General features: G+C 37.8%; 1 pseudogene; it reads right to left on the bottom strand.

Annotated features, from left to right (window-relative positions):
- LOC100349009 (poly(A) RNA polymerase GLD2-like) overlaps positions 1 to 11,560 on the bottom strand; it is a 198,007-nt pseudogene extending 186,447 nt beyond the window's left edge.
- Between the last annotated feature and the right edge of the window lie 11,868 nt (positions 11,561 to 23,428).

Below are 23,428 nucleotides of genomic sequence, written 5' to 3' on the forward strand. Positions count from 1 at the left end.
AGAAGTAGATGAATTCAGAAGTTAATTGGGGAGTGAGAGAATTCTATTGGAAGAAACCTATTTTGAGAATTTTTGGCAGGCACTGCGGCTCAATAGGCTAGTCCTCCGCTTGCGGCGCCAGCACACCAGGTTCTAGTCCCAGTCAGGGCACCGGATTCTGTCCCGGTTGCCCCTCTTCCAGGCCAGCTCTCTGCTGTGGCCCGGGAGTGCAGTGGAGGATGGCCCAAGTCCTTGGGCCCTGCACCCCATGGGAGACCAGGATAAGTACCTGGCTCCTGCCATTGGATCAGTGCGGTGTGCCAGCCGCAGCACGCAGGCCGAGGCGGCCATTGGAGGGTGAACCAATGGCAAAGGAAGACCTTTCTCTCTCTCTCTCTCTCTCTCTCTCTCACTGTCCACTCTGCCTGTCAAAAAAAAAAAAAAAAAAAGAATTTTTACGGGGCTGGTGCTGTGGTCTAACAGGTAATGCGGCTGCCTGCAGTACCAACATCCCATATGGACGTCGGTTCGTATTCTGGCTGCTCCACTTCCAATCCAGCTCTCTGCTATAGCCTGGGAAAACAGTAGAAGATGGCCAGGGTCCTTGAACCCCTGCACCCATGTGGGAAGACCTGGAGGAAGCTCCTGGCTCCTGGCTGCAGATTGGCTCAGCTCCAGCCATTGTAGCCAATTGGGGAGTGAACCACAGGATGGAAGACCTCTCTCTCTCTCTCTCTGTCTCTCTCTCTCTGTGTCTCTCTCTCTCTCTCTCTCTGCTTCTCCTTCTCTTTATATGTAACTCTGACTTTCAAATAAATAAAATAAACCTTAAAAAAAATTGTGGGCCGGTGCTGTGGCATAGCGGGTAGAGCCCCTGCCTGCAGTGCTGGCATCCCAGATGGGCGCTGGTTCGAGTCCTGGAAGCTCCACTTCTGATCCAGCTCTCTGCTGTGGCCTGGGAAAGCACTGGAAGATGGCCCAATTCCTTGGGCCCCTGCACCCACATGAGAAGACCCTGAGGAAGCTCCTGGCCCCCTGGCTTCGGATGGGCACAGTTCCAGCCATTGTGGCCATTTGTGGAATGAACCAGTGGATGGAAGACCTCTCTCTCTCTCTCTGTCTCTCCTCTCTCTGTGTAACTCTGACTTTCAAGTAAATACATAAATCTTTAAGGAAAAAAATTGACTTTCTCTCTGGGTGATGAGTATATGAGACATCATTTGAGCAGAAGAGTGAGCAGGATCTGAATTATATTCTTACTTTGTGTAAATTAATACATGGAGAAAAGAGACCAGAGCAGGAAAATGAGTGAAAATTGGCAGCAATAGCTCAGGCAAAAGATGACAATGAACTGGACTAGCATGTTAGTTTTTAACTGGTTAAACATAATAGTTTCAAAATATATTTTAAAAATTAAGTTGAATTTGTTGATGTATTCAATATGCTGTTTGTGTTTGCTTTCTCTTGCCAACTAGAATAGTTGAGTTATTGCTTGCTAAAAATGAGAGAAGATACATTCTAGGAGATATCTGTAATTTTGGGCATTTTAAGTTTTAGATGCCTTTTTCATATTCAAATATAAATGCAAAAAGACAATTGAATAAACAAGTTGGTAAGAAAACTCAGGTCTAAAGATACAAATGTTGGATATATAGGAGTAAAGAAATATAGGTAAAGCCCTTGTATTTGATGAATATAAGTGGAATGGTAGTAGAGAATAAATATCCATGGATTGAGCCCCTGGTCTCTCCTATGTTTAAAGAATTTTGACTAAATTATGAAAATTTAAAAGCAAAACTAGTTATCAGGAAGGCAAAAGAGGAAGAAAAGAGAGATCTAAAATCTGAATAAAATTTTTAAATGGTGAATTAATTGATCTATTGAATTGTGACACTCATTATTCAATTAAAAAGAGGAACGAGAATTGAGGCCGGTGCCATGGCTCACTTGGGTAATCCTCCACCTGCAGTGCTGGCATCCCATATGGGCGTCTGGTTCTAGTCCTGGTTGCTCCTCTTCCAGTCCAGCTCTCTGCTGTGGCCCAGGAGGGCAGTGGAGGATGGCCCAAGTGTTTGGGCTCCTGTACCTGTATGGGAGACCAGAAATAAGCACCTAGCTCCTGGCTTCGGATTGGCACAGCGTCTGCCGTGGTGGCCATTTGGGGAGTGAACCAACGGAAGGAAGACCTTTCTCTCTGTCTCTCCCTCTCACTGTCTATAACTCTACATGTCAAATTAAAAAAAATTAACAAAAAAGAGGAATGAGAATTAACTACCAGATTTAGGAATGGAAAAGTCATTGATAATTGGACTACCAAGTACATATGACTAGCGAATATGAATAGATCCAAGAAACAAATGGAAGGAGTGTGGTGAAAAACTAGGGTTTTTCCAAATGATGTTCATGTTCATTCGGTTATCATTTTATTTCTACATTGACAAAGCTATTTCTCTTAAGGTTGTCTTGAGGCAAAAACAAACAACCAACAAAACAACAACAACAATAACAAAAAACCACAAACACAAACAGAACAACAGAGGCCAACATCCAGTCACTGAAAAGTATATCTAACCTGTTTGACAAGCAGATGGAGCCAGGTCCTGGTATGGCACTGGAGAATGCTCAACACCTTGTGGAGAGTTGGCTTCCCTTCATTTGATGAATTTAATGTTTAGTCTTGTACATTTTCCTTTTTCTGAAACAACATATTTCTTGACTGATTCTATGTGATGTAGAATAGGTCTTACTCTTTGTGGTATACAAATATATGATAGTTCTTTGAAAAATACTGTGATATTATCCTACATGTATTCACATCTATTTGAAATGTGATTTTTTCAGATATTTCCTGAATTTCTGAAAGAGGGAATAAAGCATGTAAAGTCCCTGAGGTGAGATGCATTTGGAATATTTCTGCTTTTAAAAAATACCATAGAGATTAAAATGCTTTTAGTAGAGTGATCGATAGTACTAGATTATTTCAGAAGTTAATTTGGAAGTGAGAGAATTCTATACATCTATCTATCCATAAATACGTATTTTTCCTACTCCTTAATTCTTGCATTGATTTGATTAGTAGAACATCACAGATGCAGAACTGTGTCAGTTGTGAAAACAGATTTGGTATGCTTTGACTGACTCTTCTAGTACCATGCACAGATGAGGCCATTCTTTTTTTTTTTTTTAAGATTTATTTACTTATTTGAAAGGCAGAGTTACAGAGAGGCAGAGAGAGCGAGGGGGTGGGACTTCCATAAGCTGGTTCACTTCCTAGATAGTCACAACAGTGGAGCTGCACCAATCAGAAGCCAGGAGTCAGGAGCTTCATCCAAGTCTCTCGTGTGGGTGCAGGGGCCCAAGTACTTGAGCCATCTTCCACTGCTTTCCCAGGCCATCAGCAGGAAGCTGGATTGGAAGTGGAGCAGCTGGGACTCAAACTGGTGCCTATAAGAAATGCTGGCACTGAAGTTTACAGCTATATTGGCTATGCCAGAGCTCCAGCCCCAGAGACCATTCCTTTTTTTTTTTTTTAAGATTTATTTATTTATTTGAAAGTCAGAGTTACACAGAAATGGAGAAGCAGAGAGAGAGAGAGAGAGAGAGAGAGGTCTTCCATCCACTTGTTCACAACCCAGTTGGCCACATGGCCAGACATTGTGTCAATTTAGAGAGTGAACCAGTAGATTTAGGATCACTCTCTTTCTCTTTTTCTCTCTATAACTCTTTCAAATAAATAGCAAAAAACTTAAAAAGTACATAGGGAGATTACTGATGCCATAAACAGGAGTGTCAATTTGTAAAGTCAACAACAGGAGTCACTGTGCACTTACTCCTCATGTAGGATCTCTGTCCTTAATGTGCTGTACATTGAGGCTTAATGCTATAACGAGTACTCAAACAGTATATTTCACTTTGTGTTTCTATGGGGGTGCAAACTGTTGAAATCTTTACTTAATGTATACTAAACTGATCTTCTGTAAAAAAAAAAAAAAAAAAGAAGAAGAAGAAACTATCAACTCCCAACTTGACTCTCACTGGGATTAAACATGACAATAGGTCTGATCTGATTTCATCATCATTTTAAAAATCATCTATTATAAAGAGAATTGAAAATGAATCCTCATGTGAATGGAAGGGGAGAGGGAATGGGAAAGGGGAGGGTTGTGGGTGGGAGGGACGTTATGGGGGGGAAGCCATTGTAATCCATAAGCCGTACTTTGGAAATTTATATTCATTAAATAAAAGTTAAAAAAAAGTAAAAATAAAAAAGAAATAATCCTTAATGAGAGCAGATTAAAATACTTGCACGAAGGGGCAGAGGATGGAGCCGTACTTGATGGAAGACAGAGGACTAGGAAATTTTTTTTCAGGGGCCAGTTTTTTGGTGATGACATCCCATATTTTCATGCTGTTGGAGTCCTGGGTCCTGGCTGCTTTGCTTTGCTTTTCTTTCTCACTTCCTTCCCTCCTTCCTGCTTCCCTCCTTCCTCCCTACCTTCCTCCCTCCCTTTCTTCCCTCCTTCCTGCTTCCCTCCTCCCTCCCTCCATCCCTTCTTTCTTGCTTGCTTGCTTTCCAATTTATCCATTTAGAGGCAGAGTCACAGAGCAGACAGACACACAGAGAGATCTTCCATCCATTGGTTTACTCCCCAAATGGCTGCCTCGACTGGTGCTAGGCAAGGCCAAAGCTGAGACAGGAGCTTCTTCTGGGTCTCCCACATGGGTGGCAGGGAACCAAGCACTTGAGCTACCCTCAGTTGCTTTCCCAGGTGCATTACCAGGGAGCTGGATTGGAAGTGGAGTAACAGGAACTTGAACCATCGCTCATATGGGATGCCAGCATCACAGGCAACAGCTTTGCATACTACACCAGAATGCTGGCCACCTTAATTTTAATTCTTAGCTTTAAAATGAATAGTTTATGTTTTGCTTGATTATTTGTAAATGCTTTTAAGCTATTTATTTTGATTGATGAATGGACAATTTTTCACTGTAATCACATTTGAAAATATCTACTCTTGCCCATTGAAGTTATCAGATTATCAATACCAAATTCTAATTAATTGATTTTCAGATGCATGTATTGATAATTTCTTAGAAAACAATTTATAATTTTATGGGAATTTATGAATAATAACATCCTTATTTAAAAATGTTACCAAATCAAGGTTTGAAACCTAGGTAAGAAGGCCACAGAGGATGAGCTCCTGATCTCAGAAAAGAGAAGGTTAGAATGTGTACCAGGTGTGGAGCAATTAGAGAATTAATTATATAAGTTATAATACTATGGGCTGGCACTGTGGCTTGGTAGGATAAAAAACCACCTGCCACACCAGCATCCAACATGGGTGCTGATCCAGGTCCTGGCTGCTCCTGGCTGATCTCCTGGGAAAGCAGTGGAAGACAGCTCAAGTGCTTAGACCCCCTGCACCCATGTAGAAGCCCCAGCTTCTAGCTTCAGATAGTCCCAGCTCTGGCCATTGCAGTCAGTTGAGGAGCAAACCAGCGGATGGGAGACCTTTCTCTCTGTCTCTCCCTCTATGTGTCTATGACTATGCTTCTCAAGTAAATAAATATATATATTTTAAAAAGATATAATAGTAATAAGATAAAATAGTAATTATATCTTAGATGAAAGAAACAAACAATAAGAAAGAAAATTTTAAAATTCAAACATTTTCTAAGCAGAAAATAAATGGAAACAAATAAGATTGCTCAAGAAGAAAGATACTTCAGATTAGGCCATGAAACTCATTCTCTTGTAAGCATGGCTGCAATTTACAATCTCTGACATCAGATCACTTAATATGCAAAGATTACCATTTTGTCTAATTAGTATTACTTTTACATCAAAGGCTGTTTCCGCACCTGCAGTGGGACAGCTGAATGTAGCTGAAAAGTAAACTGTACAATGATGACTTTATATTCCATTTTAAATTCAAGACAGTTAATGCTTCCTGCTGTCTTACAATCCTGCCACATTTCTCTGAAGAGACTTTTAACAACTTATCTCCTCATCTTCTAAAATTTTAGTTTCCAGACTCAATCTTGGTATCTATTCTCTTTTCTTCTTACACTTGACATTTTTATATGACATTTTCCTTTAAAATATATATCCTATTTATTAAGTATGTGCATATTTTCTTTTTTAAAAAGATTTATTTATTTATTTGAAAGGCAGAGCTACAGAGAGGCACAGGTAGAGACAGAGGCAGAGAAAGAGGTCTACTGGTCCATTTCCCAAATGGCCGCAATTACCTGAGCTGGGCCAATCTGAAGCTGGGAGCTAGGAACTTCTTTCAGATTTCTAATGCAAGTACACAGGCCCAGGGACTTGGGCCATCTTCCACTGCTTTCTCAGGCCATTACATAGAGCTGCATCGGGAATGGAGCAGCCAAACTTGAGCCGGCGCCCATATGGGATGCCAGCACTGTATGCAGCGGCTTCACCCCCTATGCCACAGTGCCAGCCTCAGATGTGCATATTTTCATATCTGGTTCAAATCTGTCTGCTGACCTACCAGTTTGTATACAACTACTTTGCCTATTCAATTTCTTGATCTGCATATGTGTTAAATATTTTATATCCAACTGTCGCCCCCCCTCTTCGTGGAGGAGCGACACTGAACCCTGCCCAGGCTTCATATCCGAGTCACGGCACCATTATGTCGCTCCCCCTCTTCATGGAGGAACGACACAGGACCCTGCGTTGTTCTTTTGTCTGCTCGGCCCTCCCCGGGTTTGCTGCTGGTTCTTCCCGGGTTGGCTACCGACCCTTCCACCTCCGTGGAAGGGCGGTTCCCCCTAGCCACTTTCCCCACTTCCGCGGGGGAGTGGCACACCGCCGGCCGGCTCTCTCGGGGGCTGCACAGGTGTTCCTTCAGATATATGTTCCTGGTGCATGTTGTCTCTCTCCTCCTTTATAGTCCTCTTCCACCAATCCCTACTCTGCTACCCACATGCCGAGTACGCTGCTCTCCTCCAATCAGGAGCAGGTCCTACAGTTTATTGGTTGAACTGGAGGCAGCTGTGTAGAAGCTGTTTCCTCCTCTCCCAGCGCCATATTGTGGGAGAGCAGATGCATAGAATAAGTCTTAATTCCAGTAACTTAGTCTAGTCCGAGTTGCTCCCAGTTGCTCCCCACATCCAACATGTTCAAACACCTCCATTTGTGTGAGACTTCTTTTTTACTTCAACTGAAATATCTGAGAGAAGCTACGAAGGAAAGAATAGGATTTATTTTGGTTCAGGGTTTGGAGCTTCACAGCCCAAGTTCAGGCATCCCTGTTGGCTTGGCATCTGATGAGGGTGGTGGATGTCAGAATACTTATTGTGCTAAGAACATATGGTGAGTCAGGATGCAGATGATGGGAGAGATTCATGCTCTCCATGTGTTTGTATCCTTCCGCATATGGTCACAACGGTTTAAGCACTGGGTCTACCCCAAGTAATGGAATCCAATCTAACCTGTGCACTACCTTTACATACTACAGCAGGATTAAGTATCAATCCTAGATCCATGAAGAATTAATGTTAATAGTTAACCATTAACATAAGACTGATATTTACATTTATGCATGGCTTGGGGAGCCAAGTCATGTTCAAATCATAGCTCCCATTAAAAGTTGACTCTCCCATAGCCTCACACATATCATAAAATTAACATTGCAATTGATGAATTGAAATGTTATTGTTTCTTGTTTTTCTCTTACATCCCACATCAGAAAATCTGTTGGCTTTACTCTCATAATACAAACATAATCAATGTCAGAGGCATAACTACCATGGCTCATGTCAAAAACTACTCTCCCCTAAAATTATTCAAATACCCCTAACGTATTGAAATAGTTACACATTTTTGGCATCTCAGCTCCAAATCTAATCTTTAGTAACCATGAATGTAGTCTGAATCATTGAGGCATTCCTCCTCCATGTAAGAACTTTGTGAAGCTCCATCATCAGAATGCTGGGGAGACATTTTAAGAGGAAGTTGGCTTTGTTATTAATTCCCCATACTGTGTTTTTGCATTTGCTTACTTCTGCTGCATGCTCTGTCACTGGTGTGGATTGTGAGCACATCTGGTGCTGCTTTTCCCACATTGTGTGCTAGTACATTCTCTGCTTTCAGTCAAATAGTAGGTGTGTGTGTGTGTGGGGGTGTGGTTGGTTACCATTTTCATATGAAGTGCTTGTGACAAATGTTAAAAATTGTTAAACCTACAAAATTAAAAAAAATTGGTACAATTAAAAAAGCAGAAGTCAGGATAGGTAACTGGATACAGAGAAAAGCTGGGAGTATTAAATAATAGAATATCAAAAAAGGAAGTGCCTCCATATTTCTTAAAGCAACAGGAAAACTTCTGCTATAAAAATCAAACATTTCTGGGGCCCACGCTATGGCATAGACAGTAAAGCCGCTGCCTGCGGTGCCAGCATCCCATGTGGGTGTCACTGGAGTCCCAGCTGCTCCACTTCCAAGCCAGCTCTCTGCTATGGCCTGGGAAAGCAGTAGAGGATGGCTCAAGTCCATGGGCCCCTGCACCTGCGTGGGAGACCCTGAAGAAGCTCCGAGCTTCGGATCAGCGAAGCTCTGGCTGTTGCGGCCAACTGGGGAGTGAACCAGTGGATGGAAGACCTCTCTCTCTCTCTCTCTCTCTCTCTCTCTTTCTCTCTCTCTCTCTGGCTCTTCTTCTCTCTCGGTGTAGCTCTGATTTTCAAGTAAAAAATAAATAAATCTTTAAAAAAAATCAAACATATCTAATAATTCTGGGCACCAATAACATAATATAGGGAAAACTTCATCTGAGAGACTAGAAAATGGTCATTTCCTTCCCAGGCCACTGTAGTTATTCTAGCTTATAATGAGTTCTGACACTGCAAGCCAAAAGATGTGGAATTTGGGCAAATACACTAATATAAAATATATTTAGTCCTGTATTAGAATTAGAACTATTGAGATGATGTCTAGTACTGTATTAGTACTATTAGTATTTGAATAATGCCATTTTAAAAATTGCATACACCATTTGAGAAAACTTCAGGTGAACTGAGTTGATAATGCAAAGAAAAAAAAACTGCATATAGCTTTAATTGTTGGGGTTTCTTAAAGTCAGAGTTTACAAAATGAGTCATTATTACATCCAAATTCATTCCATTCAAATAATTAAATATATCATTTCTGTGACATATTTATCAGCCAGTGATACCTATATGCATTTTGATTATTAATCCAAGTTAAGCTCCTCAGTATATAAAGTGAAATGAAAAATAATTTTATGGTTATTCAGAAAATTCAGAATTGATGCTAACTTAAATTAACCAAAATTATAGATATGAAATTGTCTAATTTGTAACTGAAGTGGTGCATTGTACTTGGTAAACTGAAGAGCATGTGATTGCAATTCAGGATATGTTGATTGGCACTAAATATTATTGCAAGTACATAATGAGGACAAGCTTTCTTGATGAAATTAGTAGATGATATATAGCGTCTAGCAAGACAACAGAACATGTAATTGGATGATGTACTGTGTTTCCTGTTGTAGATAGGTGAGGAGTCACAAAACTGTTACTATCATGTACATCAAAATTGGATTTCAGCTACAAATTGTAACAAGGATTAATGCTGGATTTAAAATAAAAAGAGAAGCATGTGTTCAAAACAACTCTATAAAAGGAAGAGAGTAAAATACTGTGATTACTGGCAACTCATTCTACCATGTGAAGGCTTTAATAACGCAATCTAAAATAGTCTTCTATAAAATACAGGTTGAGAATATATTCAGGCGCTTGGAGCTGATAAAGAAACTTCACTATAGAGTAATTTATTAGGGAGGAAATTGCTAAGATGTTTATATAAGTCTATCACCTTGTAAATATGTAGGAAAATATTTTAGACAAAGTAAATCATAAATGAAAGTATTTTTCCTGCTTTAAAATGATGTAACTATTATAGATTACTAGATTATTAAGAACCTTAGGTACACAGTATAACTATCTTGCTCGTCTAGATAATTAGTTCTTATTACTTTTTTTAACACTTTTTAAATAATGGCAATCCTTAATAACATTCCCCTAAACTACTTCTGAGAAAATTTTAAAAGGATTTAAATTGATTATCCTAAGTAGATGCAAAGAATTAGATTAAATCTTTATTACATCTGAAGTACTTCTATTATGTTCTTAAAGATAATTTTTAAAAACATTTACTTAGTACCTCACTAAAATAGTATGAGTTTAAATTAAAAATACAAATATTTCCCATTAATCACTTTTAAATGCTCATTTAGTTATCTATTAACTGTGAGATTGTGGAGATTCTATCTCTAGACAACATTAAGAATATTAGAAATGAATATGTGCTGTGTATGATACTTACATACTTAAATTCTAAAAATTATCTCTGTGTAGCATATAGAAATCATTTTGTGCAAACATCAAATAACAAAATATCATTATTACTTTCTTCTCAAGATGCCACTTAGAATTTTCAGTGTATGGTTAAATATGTTTGCACAGAGTACTCCTGAGAACATAGGATTGCACTGGCAGTTTGACAAGTTTCAGGATATCACATCACTGCTGTCAATATTTCCAGTTTTGCACTGAACACCTGGGAAAGTGGGTGCTGGGCACAGTGGAGGGTAACAGCCTTCAATTACAGCAACAAACAGGAAAAGAAAAAAGAAAAGGATGCCATAGAGTTAAAAAAAGACTACACAGTAAAGTGCTTTTCATTCTTTTCTGCATTAGAATCATTTAGATGTAGACAGAGTGAAGCAAATGTTCCAAGTCTCATTCCCAGACTTTCTCTATAGAATCTTGAATTCAGCATATTTAATATGTATCTCAGGCAAATCTTAATTAGATGGTCAAAAAAATGACTGTTTTGAGCTACGTTATTCAAATTATTTCCCAAAGTAAACAATCCCTTTCAAAGAGAGCATTGCCTTAGCATTTTAGAAAAAATATACAGGCCTGCGCCGCGGCTCACTAGGCTAATCTTCCACCTTGCGGCGCCGGCACACAGGGTTCTAGTTCCGGTCGGGGCACCGGATTCTGTCCCGGTTGCCCCTCTTCCAGGCCAGCTCTCTGCTGTGGCCCGGGGGTGCGGTGGAGGATGGCCCAAGTGCTTGGGCCCTGCACCCCATGGGAGACCAGGAGAAGCACCTGGCTCCTGCCATCGGATCAGTGCAGTGTGCTGGCTGTAGCGCGCAGGCCGAGGCGGCCATTGGAGGGTGAACCAACAGCAAAGGAAGACCTTTCTCTCTGTCTCTCTCTCTCTCACTGTCCACTCTGCCTGTCAAATATATATATATATATACACACACATTCACACACAATGTGTTTTGTACTAAAATACTACTGTAGTATGCATTATGAGAGTTTGAATATTTGGTTCAATTTATCTGTTCCACTTCATACCCTGCCTGCGTACTCTTTCTGTGGCCTATTTATGACCTTGGTCCACGGAATCCAGGCTTGGCCATTTGACTTGCTTTCTTACTTCAGGATATGGCCTACAGCAGGTCTCAAGTTGTGTCTTCAGAAGTCTCATGAGTTTTTGTTTGTCCTCTTGCATATCTACAATTAATATGAGAAAATTAACTTATGAGAGATAAAATTCATATAAAGCTGTTTTACTAAAAGTGGAAAATGCCACTCAATTTCTAAGTTTTATAACTTTGACATGTAATAGTTGTACATATTTATGGTTTATGCTGTGACATTCCAACACGTGCATTAAACGTGGGATTATTAGTTCAGGGTAAATTGTAAATGCAGAACACAAATAGTGTATCATTTATTTGTGTGGGAAACATTAAAAATCCACACTACTGGCTATGTTGAAACATTCAATGAACTACTATCAACCGTATTTACCCTGCTATGTTATAAACCAGTCCAAGGTACACTCCTTGCCTATTTGCACCCCTCTGCCAATTAGTTTAGGTTGATCTCAGTTGATTTCAGGCCACTTCTGCCTGCATCTATTTGGGAGCAGGACATATTGTTTTCATACCTGATGGCAACAGACAAGAATGTGAAATGCAAAATCCATTGAATATCCTTCTGATGCTTTGTTTGCTCATATCTCACTTGCCAAGCATGTCCACGTGGCATTTCCCAAATTTGAGGAAGATAGCAAGAACTTGAATCTGTTATAAGGGAAAATGAAAGGAAGAAGGAAGTAAATATTTGTGGAATAATCACCGAATGTATCACATCGCATTTTAGTTGCATTACTATCAATATTCTCTCTTAAATCTCAGGTTGAAAGTCAATGAACATAAAATATGAGAATTCATGCTCTCCAATTTCTTTCACTCACTCTCAAACTACATGTCCTGACAAATGGAAGAGTTGATAGTTTTCAAGGATGCCTTGTTCTGTAGTAGTATATCCTTGCTAAGAGTCAGGTTCTGGGTAGATTTTAACCTGGTCATCATCAGTAATGTGTTTTTCTTTAAAAATTCTGAGAATCAATCTAGATGTCTGGACAACATTTCCTTCTGTATAATTATAGACTTGATGTTAACTATTGATATCCTTTTTTCTTATCTTTTCCACCTGTGTAGCACATATTCTTTAATGCTGAAGGAAAAGCAACCTTACCCTGATCCCATCTGCTGATTTTAGATGAAATATCATTATGTACTTTGCAGTTATAAATGTATGCGACCGTCTGGTTATGTTGGCTTGTAAATTCCTTGAAGGTGGAGGAAATTTTTTGCTCACTTTGTACCTCCCAACATCTGGCTCAGTACCTGACCCTTTGTATATATGTGTTCAGTGATTACTGGTTGGGATCCAGTTATTTAAGAGGGAAACACAAAATATAAAATGAGCATGTACTTGGGTGACACAGGTAACCCCCTACTAAAATTACCAAAAAAAAAAAAAACAACAACAACAAAACTACACTAGCAAAAACTCTTTCTGGCAATCAGTGAAAAGTAAATATATCAGTTCCAAGCAAATGCCATATGTGGTATATGAATATAATATATAATGATTTAATATTAGAATATTTAATTGTACAGTGATCACTTAATGTATTTGTTTTTATAGCATCAATCCAAATGACTTAAATTTATGTATTATTGAAACCCATGAATGGATTTTTCTCTTCTACGTCTTCTTTACTCCAATTCTTCAGTGCTAGCGTTCTTATATAATCCCTCTTTCTTGGGATCTAATGGATATTTCAGGCTTGCCTTTGCCTTATATTTCACCCTACCTGCATTTCCCCTTATATGCACTTCTATATAAATTTCCACTCCATCTTTATTTGAATATATGAAAACCAACTCCATTTTGACAACTTCTTTTGCTCTCATCATTTCAGCGCCATTTTTGTCATTGGAGTTATATAAGACCATTCTAATGAAGTGTCCTGTTTTCACTTTTGCTCATCTATAACCTGCTTTTCACTCCTCCATTGATTGACCATGCTCACGCTTCTTCCTTTGCTCAATTGGTAACAATGAATGTCCTTGAAAGGATTAATAGGGACTTTGACTTTTCCTCTCTGATCACATCACCTGCCATTTTTTATATTGTTCCATTTGTTATATCAATGGTTCTTCAATGGGTAGGGGTGAGGGAAAAGACCTATTTCAGCCTCTTCTTTCTTAGGGAATTTCTGGACACTGGGTTTTTACAACTGGGTGTATGTGTGTAAGAGTCAAAATTGAGCCTTGTGGCAAGACACCAGGAATGCTGTTAAACATTCTTAATTTTTTTTAAGATTTATTTATTTATTTGAAAGTCAGAGTTACACAGAGAGAGAAGGAGAGGCAGAGAGAGAGAGAGAGAGAGAGAGAGGTCTTCCATCCACTGGTTCAGTCCCCAGTTGACTACAGAACTTCCCCAATCTGAAGCCAGGGGCCAGGAGCTTCTTCTGGTCTCCTATGTAGGTGCAGGGACCCAAGGACTTGGGCCATCTTCTACTGATTTCCCAGGCCATAGCAGAGAGCTAGATCAGAAGTGGAGCAGCCAGGACTGGAACGGTGCCCATATGGGTTGCCGCCACTACAGGTGATGGCTTTATCAGCTATGCCACAGCGCTGGCCCCAAACATCCTCTAATATATAGGGAACTCTCACAAAATGTATCTCATCCAATATAGTGTAGAGGTGGAGAAATCCCATGTTTCAGTTTCAAAGTTGTCCTATCTTATGTTAAAAATATACAAAAAACGCTATCAAGAATGACACACCCTGTGGCCTTTTCTGTAAATGTTGCTTGTCACTGGTAATTGAGGAATGCTCTCACTATAGTCAGGTGTTTCTGAACTACTGCCTCAGAAAGCCCTTCTCTGACCATTCTGTCTGTCTGCTAAGAACTCTATTATACAACCTACATTTTTTTTCTCTATTACATTGATACGTGCCAAATCTATTACATTATTTTTGTATACATATATAAACATACACATAAATATATATAATTATAAATATAAGATTTATTCACTGATTTGCAAGGAAAAGTTATAGAAAGAAGGAGAAACACAGAGAGAGAAAGAGAGACAGAGACAGAGACAGCCAGAAATATTCTATCTGCTCTTAATAGCCACAATGCCAAGGCTGGGCCATGCCAAAACCTGGAGCCAAGAGTTTTATCCAGGTCTCTATTGTGGGTGGCAGGAACCCAAGCATTTGGGTCATCCTCTCCTGCTTTCCCAGGCCTATTAGAAAGGAGCTGGATTGGAAGTGGAGCAACTGGAGCTTGAACCAGCACTCCTATGGGATGCTAGCGTTGTGGGCAGTGGCTTAACCCTATGTGCCACAATGCCGGCTCCATGATACTTGTGTTTTGATTATTGATTGTATCTGTCCACTAGAATATAAGCTCCATTACAATAGAGTTTCTGTCATTACTATATTCTTCATCCCTATAATATATAGTCTGACAATTGTCCTATATTAATAGCACAATGAATCAACCAATAAAAGTTTGAATGAGTTGCTTATCCCAAGTCAATTCATTGCATCCTATTTACTTCTTTCTGATTATAATTTCAAACTATCAAGTTTTAAAGATTTTCTTCTTCCTCCTTTCTCTTATAGAACTTCATGCTTGTACTTGTTATTTGGAATTTGAAAATAAAAGCACAGCTGTCCTCATATAAAATTGTCAAATTTGTCACTTTAATTACTTAGCAGGAAATGGCCATCACAAACCACTTATCTTATGTAGTTTAATACTCCATTGCTTTATAAAGTATCAGGAAAATTTTTCTGAGTTATGAAATTCAGTTCCTACTTTATTTACTGTTTTCCTACTTGGCAAACCGTAATTTTTACGACGATATGTACTTTTAAAAAGTGATTATAACAGTGTGTTCTAAGAAATCACAAGCTGTGACAATCTTGACTACAAATACTAAATTTAAATACTTGATATTAAAGACTTATCTCTTAGAAATTCTTTTAAATTATGTGGGCCAAGAAAAAATTGTTATTTTCCAGATATATTTTGTTTTTATCTATAAGTCTTAGGAACTAGAGACCTGTATTCATTAATGAATGGATGAAAATTGAATGGGCTGATAAATCTACCTTGAGAAGAATGAATCTCTATTTTTGAAATGTGTGTCTCCTACTATGGAAAATTAATATATTCTGAGTCCTGTGGCTCTCTGGTATAGACAAATTTATTCTGTGATGAGTCAGATAACTATGCCAATGGCCCTTCTTATTTAACACCCTATTTACTCTTATGTGTGCGTGTGTGTGTGTGTATTTTATTTGTGGGTATGTGTGTATTTAAATGTACATATGAATGTACACAATATCATATATACATATAAGTATTCTCTGCTAGTATTTTTATGTTTTCATTTTCTAATGATATACTTTGTAGAAGAGTATATTCTAATTTTAATATAATACAAATTATTCATTTTTTTATTTTTTGACAGGCAGAGTGGACAGTGAGAGAGAGAGACAGAGAGAAAGGTCTTCCTTTGCCATTGGTTCACCCTCCAATGGCTGCCGCGGCCGGCGCACCGAGCAGATCCGATGGCAGGAGCCAGGTACTTATCCTGGTCTCCCAGGGGGTGCAGGGCCCAAGCACTTGGGCCATCCTCCACTGCACTCCCTGGCCACAGCAGAGAGCTGGCCTGGAAGAGGGGCAACTGGGACAGAATCCGGCGCCCCGACCGGGACTAGAACCCCGTGTGCCGGTGCCGCAAGGCAGAGGATTAGCCTAGTGAGCCACGGTGCCGGCCCCAAATTATTCATTTTTAAAGTCTTTGTGTGTGTGACTTATGATATCTTTGCCTAACCTGTAGCTTTAAGAATTTTCTCATGTATTTTCTTCTAGAATTTACCATTTTAATGTTTACACTTCAATCTATGCTCCATTTATAGTTCATTTCTTTATTAATGTGATTAAAGTCTTAAAATTCACTCTTTCCTCTTTTATGGAAATCTGGTAGTTTCCATTTGACACTTTTTGGAAGCAATCAAAAATCAGTTGATCATATATCTGTGTTTGTAACTATCTGTTGTCTACCATGTTTATTATAGCCTATATTTAACCCCACACCACAATACTCAAGATCCTTTTAAAACCTATCTATTTATTTTAAAGGCAGATTGAAAGAGAAAGGAAGAGGCAGAGAGATAGATCAATGTTCCATCCATTGCTTCAATCCCCAAAATGGCAGCCAAAGCTGTAGCTGGCCCAGGCCCATGCCAGGAGCCTGCAGCTACGTTCAGGTCTCTCATGTGGGCATCCAGGGCCCAAGTAATTTTACCATAATCTGCTGCTTTGTCAGGCACATTAGCAGGGAGGCGGTCAGAAGCAGAGCAGCTGAGACTCAGACACACTGATACGGAATGCTAATATCATGAGTGGTGGCTTAACCTGCAGGACTGCAGTGTCTGCCCAACAGCTTCTTTATAACTTTATTTTTAATATGACCTTTAATGCATTAAAATAAATCATGTGATTGCATTTTTTAATTTAAATTTTATAATTAATTGATTCCAATAAAAATTCTTCTGGAGTTATAATTTTTTAAAATTTCTTACAATTATGTACTTTCAAATTACTTATAATCACAGTCTTAATCCTGCACTAAATGAAGAATTCAACAAGTAGTATGTAAAAACCCTGGTTTTGGTTTTTTTTTTTTTTTGCACTCTGTATATTAGTTATCAGAAATCAGGGAAAACATAGTAGTTGTCTTTTTTGGAATGGTTTATTTCACTAAGCATAATGATCTTCAGTTGCATAAGACAGGATTTCATTTTTTCAGCTGTGTACTATTCCATTGTGTATGTATACCACAATTTCTTTATTAAATCATCAGTTGATGGATATCTGGGTTGATTCTTTATCTTAGCTATTTTGAGTTGAGCTGCTATAAACAAGAAGGGTACAGATTAACTGTTTTATATGCTGATTTCATTTCCTTTAAGTAAATTCTCCCAGTAGAATGGATGGGTCATAAGATAGATCTGTTTTCAGATTTCTGAAGAATTTCCCAACTGTCTTCAATAATGGTTGTATGATTTTACATTTCCACCAAAGGTGTATTAGGTCACCTTTTTCTCCACATCCTTGCCAGCATTTGTTATTTTTTGATATTCAGATGCTAACCATTATAACTGGGGTGAGATGGAACCTCATTGTGGTTTTTATTTGCATTTCCCAGTTGGCTATAGATTCTGAGTTTCTTTTCATGTGTCTGTGGGCCATTTGTATTGCATCCTTTGAAAAATACTTGGCCATATCCTTAGCCCATTTATCAACCAGATTCCTTGTTGCTTGTTGTTGAGTGTCTTGAGTCACTTATAATTTTGGATGGTAATCCTTTATCAGATGTATCATTTGCAAATATTTTCTCACATTGTGTTGATTGGCTCTATTGATTTTCCTTTTGAGTACATAAGCTTCTAAGCTTTATGTGATCCCATTTGGCTACTTTTGCCTTTATTCCTATGCTTCTAGTGTCTTATCCAAGAAGTCTTTGACTATGCCAATGCCTTGTGGTGTTTCCTCTATGTTTTCCTCTAGTAATTTGATGATTTCAGATCTTAGATTTAGATCCCTGATCCATTGTGAGTTGATTTGTATAGAGTGTAAGGTAAGCATCTTGTTTCATATTTCTTTGTTTCATGATAACACCTTTAAGCAAACTGGGTATAGAAGGAACATACCTCAACATAATCAAGGCAGTATATGACAAGCCCACAGCCAGCACCATATTGAATGGGGAAAACTGCAAACATTTCCATTAAGATCTAGAACCAGACAAAGATGCCCACTCTCACCATTACTATTCAATATAGTTCTGGAAGTTTAGCCAGAACCATTTGACAATAAAAAGAATTCAAAGGGATACAAATTGGAAAGGAGGAAGTGAAATTATCCCTGTTTTTAGGTGATATGATCCTATACTTAGAGAACCAAAAGACTCCCCTAAGGGATTATTGAAACTCATAAAAGAGTTTGGCAAAGTTGCAGGATATAAAATCACACAAAATCAATACTCTTTTTGCACAGAAACAATGGTATGACTGAGAAACAACTTGTAAAATCAGTACCATTTACAATACCTACAAAAAATTTAAATATATTGATGAATTTAATCAAGGATATGAAAGATCTCTACAATGAAAATAAGAAAACATTAAGGAAAAAAATAAAATGAGGCACAAAAAATGGAAAAACCTTCCATGTTCTTGGGCTGGAATAATTAATATCACACTATCCAAAGAAATTTACAGATTCAATGCAATTCCAATCAAAACACCAAAGACGTTCATCTCAGATCTGGAAAAAATTACCCTAAAGTTCATATGAAATCACAAGAGATTTCATCACAATATAATAGCAAAAGTAATCCTAAGCAATAAAAACAAAGCTCAGGCATCACAATACTAGATTTCAAGGCATATTACAAGGTAGTTACAATCACAATTTATCCTGACACAAGATAGACATGCCAACCACAGACTAGAAATCCCAGGAATTAATCCACACATCTATAAACAACTAACTACAAACAAATGAGCTAAAATCACCCCCCGGAAAAGGATAACCTCTTCAAAAATGCATTTTTTATTAAATAAAATCTATCACACATTTACTTCTGAAATGATAATCAGACGATCAATGATTTGGGTTTATATTAAGAATCTGTTACAAGAAACAATTCCTACAATTGAGTCAGATACAGGGAAAGGTTATCAAATCAGCATAACTTATAACTCTTGTATAGAGACTATGAAACATGATGTCATTAGATAATGTTCATTAACTCTAAAGGAGAATATCAAGTGAAAGAATATATATAACATATAAAGAACCTGAGTCAGCTCTGTGGGTATAGTGAGTATAGGTGCCGGGTCGAGTCCAGGCTGCTCCATTTCTGATCCAGCTCCCTGTTCATGCACCTGAGAAACCAGTGGAAGATGGCCCATATCCATAGACAACTACACCCATGTGGATGACCCAGATGAAACTCCTGCCTCCTGGTGCTGGCCTGGTCTAGCCATGGATGTCATTTCTAGAATGAAACACCAGATGGAAGATCTCTCTTTCTGCCTCTTTCCGCCTCTTTCCCTCTCTCTCTCTCTCTCTCTCTCTCTGTGTGTGTGTGTAACTATGCCTTTCAAATAAATAAATAAATCTTATTTATTAATAAATAAATCTTAAATGTGAATGGAAGGGGAGAGGGAGTGGGAAAGGGGAGGGTTGCGGGTGGGAGGGACGTTATGGGGGGAAGCCATTGTAATCCATAAGCTGTACTGGAAATTTATATTCATTAAATAAAAGTTTGAAAGCAAAAATAAATAAATAAATAAATAAATAAATAAATCTTAAAAAAAAACTATATAAAGAAACTGTTTCTTAGGCCTTAGGTATAGAACTATGACACAGCTGTATGGTTTTGCAAGAAAATTGACAGTTTGATTTAATGCTTATGGAAGAACAGGAAAACACAGTAAAATACCCTGTAAAACTATATAAACAGTATAGTTAAAAAATTCATTTACTATTTGTCATTTTTGCAGTATATTAATTCTTGGAGTCAGATATGGTTTATTCATGCTTACACCAAACAGCTTCATGACCAGGTACGTTAAAACAGTACCTGATAATTTTATGTGAATCATACATTCATTTACAAAAATTATATAACTAGCTTACTTTTGATTGTGTCTTCTACTTAACTGATTATTTAAATTGGGAATTTAAAACCCAGTGTGTGTTAGAGAGTCTGTAGTTGAAGAGATAATTCTAAATCACAAATTTTAAAGTCACAGGAGACTTTAATAAACATTCTGTTCTTACAAAGGAGAAAAAGCTTCTTCTGTATTATATTTTTAGCATGAACTAAAGTACAGACACGAAAACAAAACAAAACCCTTTCCATTATGATTTTGTTTTTCAATATCCATTATTGTCTTTAATTGAAGAATTTCAAAACAATAATAAAATTAATTAGAAACATTTTAAACAGTTCCTACCACCTGTCTATCTTTGAAATATAATAGACACATTGGATACAGACAAAAATTGGTCATTTGTAATTAATTAAATTTCCCTGGTGCATAAATTAATCTTTAGAAGTAAGTCAAGTCTTGGAAGTAACAAACTCTTTCAGGTCCATTGAGATCTGTTTTTATAAACTATTGTTGTATTATTAAGGGAAACCTAAGGGATTCAAAGAATTAATTTATTTCTCAATGTTCAGTGTTACTCCTGAGAACATGCGCATTGACTAGTGGAATGTGACTGCCCATAAATATTTTCTTGGTTTCTGGTTTCTACCAAATATCTCAGAATTAACAACTATATTCTAGTATCTTTCCCAAAATTTTCTTCATATTGAAAATTTGATATTCCTAGCTTTTTTAATGAGTTTTTAAAAATCATGCTGCTTATTTTATCAGGGTTATAAATATGACTTCATTTATTTCTAAATCCATATATACATAATTGACCTCAGCTAATTAAGCGCATTTTGGTGGTTATGTGGTAAACTGAAAAGGACTCTGACAGTATCCATTCATTATCTGACCATGACAGGACATGAAAAGTATAATTCTGAAGCCATACTTTATTTCTAAAATGAAAAATGTTTGAAAGACTACAAACCTTGTGTGTAAACCAGGTGGCTTCTTTCAATGTTCAAGACTGTTTTGTTGAATTTGAATGACTACTGCAAGACAAAAAATTCTGCATCACTGTCATTTGGAATATTATGACTTTTTTGATTAAATAATGAAAGAACAAGGCAAATTTTAAGAAAGTACAAAAATATATTGAATTTCAAACTCTAATTTAATATTAGAATGATAAATTATATACTGGAGAAAGCTCAGTTTTTCTCTTAATCCCCCACTCCTACACTGAGAAGCTGACTATCTTTCGGGAAGCAATTTAGGTAAAATTTAAGCATGAGTTTTAGCAGAAAGATAATCAAACTTTTGTTGTCATTATTTAAAGAAAACAGACTAGATTTTGAAAATTTTTGTAGGTGAGGTTTATGAAATTATACCCAATATGGACCTATTTTGCATACACATTCAAGTATATAAAACCTTTGTTATATCAACATGAATCCTTCATCTTCGCACTAAATTTCTTTAACTTTTGAAGCATTTCTTCCCAAGTGCAACAAATTGGCTTGGTGCTCGACTTTTATTAAATGATGGTCATTAGTTATTTCTGACTTCCAAAACTTCTTGATCATCAGTAAAGCTATAAAAGAGAAAACATTGCTGACAGTCCACCAAGTAAAAACTCCCACTCTGTTATTAGCATGTCTTACCAGATGTCCTCAGTAATGTTATGACTGCAAATGCTCTGTTTTCTAATTTGAGAATAGAAGGATATTAACCCTTAATATTTAAAGCAGTGCAAGTGATACACAGGGGAAGTTTTTGAAAAGTTGTTTCTGTGATTAAGATGCATTATTCTGTAACTCACCGAAGTGTATATTTTTTGAAAATTGTGGAGAAAATGGCCAACTTCATTTATTTTATTTTATTTTTATTTTTTGAAAAGCAGAGCAACAGCCGGCGCTGTGGCTCACTAGGCTGATCCTCTGCCTTGCGGCGTTGGCACACCCAGTTCTAGTCCCAGTCGGGGCACCGGATTCTGTCCTGGTTGCCCCTCTTCCAGGCCAGCTCTCTGCTGTGACCAGGGAGTGCAGTGGAGGATGGCCCAAGTGCTTGGGCCCTGCACCCCATGGGAGACCAGGAGAAGTACCTGGCTCCTGGCTTCGGATCAGCATGGTGCGCCAGCTGCAGCGCACCGGCCGCAGTGGCCATTGGAGGGTGAACCAATGGCAAAGGAAGACCTTTCTCTCTGTCTCTCTCTCTCTCACTGTCCACTATGCTTGTCCAAAAGAAAAAAAAAAAAAAAAGAAAAAAAAAGAAAAGCAGAGCAAGAGCTAGAGAGAGAGAGTGAGAGAGAGGGAATCTTCGACTTCGACATTCTGGTTCATTCTCCAAATGCCACAGAAGCCAGGACTCGGCCAGATTGAAGCCAGGATATCTCCCTCATGGGTAGCAGAAGTTCAAGCAATGCATTATAGAAATTCAATAATAAAATTTGAAGTTTTGTTCCTTTTTTTTCAATAGTCAAGTTGTAAACAGGCCTTGGAGCAATATAAATAACTGAGAATTCCTAAATTTCCTTATTTGCCAGAGGTACTCAAGAAAGGCAGGCAAAGAGAAAGCGTAGTATATTTTATTTGATTCAGGTTTATTGGGAGAAATAGGCTAGGTCATGCACCTTTTTATTCCTATACTTTTTTTTTTATCCTAAATGATATTACTTAGAATTTCTTCAAAGGATAATAAATATAAGAAATAAGGAGGAACATACAGTAATCAATAAAAATGATAAATTTAAAAGGAAATTAGACTATTTTATTGCAGGAGAATCTTACACTTACAATGATTAAAAGAAAAGGGAGTAAGGGGTGTATGGGAGCTGACTTATTATACGGGGGCAGGAATATAGGATTAGTGGACATTTCTACCTTGTAGTACGTCTCACTAGAAGAACCTGTGTTTTAAGATAATTACACCAAATTGTAGAATTGGTCACAGCTGCATTTTGGCAACTTGGTATGCAAATTACTAGCTCTATTCAGGTCATGTTAGCATGAATTACTGAAAGATTTGAGATGTAAGGACTGTCAACAGCTTCTAGTAGGAAGTCCTAATCAGCATTTTCAAAGCTAATAAAAATATGAAGACCTAGCATGGCCCACAAAGATTCAATGATTCTGAATTCAAAGGAATCTTGGGCTTTAAATCATGCTCATAAAATAATGCAAAGGATTCATATCTTTGCAAACATGGCATTGTGAGATCTCCTGGTTTCTCAAATAGGTTGTACATTATTTAAATTTCATTTGCTGGGTCTAGCATAATTCCAAATTGAGACAGCTGCAATGCTATAAACTAGGTCA

This window comes from Oryctolagus cuniculus, chromosome 4 (assembly GCF_051225735.1).
Source record: "Oryctolagus cuniculus isolate XC-2025 breed Fujian yellow rabbit chromosome 4, ASM5122573v1, whole genome shotgun sequence".
Lineage (NCBI taxonomy): Eukaryota > Metazoa > Chordata > Mammalia > Lagomorpha > Leporidae > Oryctolagus > Oryctolagus cuniculus.